Consider the following 2,446-nt stretch of genomic DNA (forward strand, 5'->3'; position numbering starts at 1 on the left):
ATCTCTTGACCTCGTGATCCACCCGCCTCGGCCTCCCAAAGTGCTGGGATTACAGGCGTGAGCCACCGCGCCCGGCCTAATTTTTGTATTTTTAAAAAATATTTTAAAATACAGGGCTAGCTGATTTGGCAGGTGAGTTGTTACACACTCCTTACAGATTCCGACTTCCATGGCCACCGTCCTGTAATTTTTGTATTTTATAGTAGAGACAGGATTTCACCATGTTGGCCAGGATGGTCTCGAACTCTTGTCCTCAGGTGATCTGCCTGTCTTGGCCTCCCAAAGTGCTGGGATTACAGTCATGAGCCACCACACCTGGCCTGAGCATTCATTTGTAAAATGAATTATCCAGTTTATTTTTTTTTCTGTTTATATCCTCCCCTCCTCCAACTCCCTGCTGCCCCTCAGATGGAGTCTCACTCTGTCGCCCAGGCTGGAGTGCAGTGGCACAGTCTTGGCTCACTACAGCCTCTGCCTCCAGGGTTCAAACGATTCTCCTGCCTCAGCCTCCCGAGTAGCTGGGATTATAGGTGTGCGCCACCATGCCCAGCTAATTTTTCTGTTTTTTTTAAATTTTTTTAATTTTTTTGTTTTTGAGATGGAGTCTTGCTCTGTCGCCCAAGCTGGGGTGCAGTGGTGCGATCTTGGCTCACTGCAACCTCTGCCTCCAGGGTTCAAGCGATTCTTCTGTCTCAGCCTCCCAAGTAGCTGGGACTATGGGTGTGAGCCACCATGCCAGCTAATTTTTGTTTTTGTTTTTTGAGATGGATTCTCCCTCTGTCACCCAGGATGGAGTGCAGTGATGCAATCTCTGCTCACTGCAGTCTCTGCCTCCTGGGTTCAGGTGATTCTCCTGCCTCAGCCTCCTGAGTAACTGGGATTACAGGTGTGCACCACTGGCTAATTTTTTTTGTATTTTTAGTAGAGATGAGGTTTCACCATGTTGGTCTGTCTGGTCCTGAACTCCTGATCTCCTGATCCACCCACCTTGGCCTCCCAAAGTGCTGGGATTACAGGCATGAGCCACCGTGCCTGGCCTGATTTTTATATTTTTAGTAGAGATAGGGTTACACCATGTTGGCCAGGCTGGTCTTGAACTCCTGACCTCAAGTGATCCACCTGCCTCGGCCTCCCAAACTGCTGGGATTACAGGTGTGAATCACCATGCCTGGCCCTTGTTTGTTTTTAGAGACAGAATCTCACTTTGTTGCTCAGGATGAACTCAAACTCCAGGGCTCAAACAATGCTCCTGTCTCAGCTTCCAGAGTAGCTGGGACTACAGGTGCACACCACCACACCCAGCTGTTTATATCTTTCTATCAAAATATTGGAGGTCTCTCAGTTATAAGAGTTCTCTTAGAGGTCTCATTTTCTTCCACTGTAAGCAGAAGCTCACTACATCTCAAGGCAACTTATTCTGGGACGAGTTTTGCTCAAGCCTACAACTAAGAACAAGCTGCCTTCTTATTGGTCTTTTAGACCCATTTCCAGTCTTCCCATCTACCTGCTACACATCCTAATACCTTCAGGTGGGGCTCTTGTGAGATGAACTGCAGATCCAGCACTCTCCTGGCTGGCCAGCCTGCTGCTCTGTGTCCTCCTGTTTTTTCACTGAGATGTAATTCACATATCACAAAATTCACCTTTCAAAGTGTACAATTCAGTGGTTTTTAGTATATTCAGAGTTGTGCAACCATCGCCGTTACCTAATACCACAGTGTTTTCATCACCGCCCACCCAAATCCCTACCCAGCAGCAGCCAATCTTTATTCTCCCCTTTATGCAGCCCCTGGCAATCACTAAGCTACATGCTAATCTCTGTGGATTTGCTGATTTTGGACACTTCATGTAAATAAAATCATACAATATGTGGTCTTCTATGTCTGGTTTTTCATAAGGTCATCCATGTCATAGACAGATCGGTACTTCCTTCAGTGGCTGAATAACACTCCGTTGTATGGATATCCATTAATCAGTTGCTGGGCATTTGAATCGCTTACACTTTTGATGGACATTTCAGTTGCACACAAATGCCGTGAATGTTTGTGTATGTGTCTTTGTGTGAACATATGTTTTCAGTTCTCTTGGATGTATACTCAGGAGTAGAATTGCTAGGTCCTATGGTAACTGTTTAACTTTTTAGAGGAACTGTTAGACTTCCATTTTCCTTAATCACTAGCAGTGTGTGAGGGTTCCAGCTTCTCCCCATTCTAGCCAACACTTGTTATTGTCCTTTGGACTACTGCCATTCCAGTGGGTTGGAAGCAGTATCTCATTGTGGTTTTGACTTGCATTTCCCTGATGACTTATGGTTTTGAGCGTCTTTTTGTATGCTTTTTGGTCATTTGCATATTATCTTTGGAGAAATATCTATGAAAATCCTTTGCCCATTGAAAAAATTGTCTTCTTTTTTGATTGTTAAGGGTAAGTTTTTTTTTTTTTTTTT

General features: G+C 44.8%; 1 long non-coding RNA gene across 1 annotated transcript in view; it reads left to right on the forward strand.

Moving 5' to 3' along the window:
• Window positions 1-2,446, forward strand: part of LOC108290507 — an 11,381-nt gene that overhangs the window by 8,085 nt on the left and 850 nt on the right. The window lies entirely within an intron of this gene.

This window comes from Cebus imitator, unplaced genomic scaffold (genome assembly GCF_001604975.1).
Source record: "Cebus imitator isolate Cc_AM_T3 unplaced genomic scaffold, Cebus_imitator-1.0 Scaffold435, whole genome shotgun sequence".
NCBI classification, from domain to species: Eukaryota; Metazoa; Chordata; class Mammalia; order Primates; family Cebidae; genus Cebus; species Cebus imitator.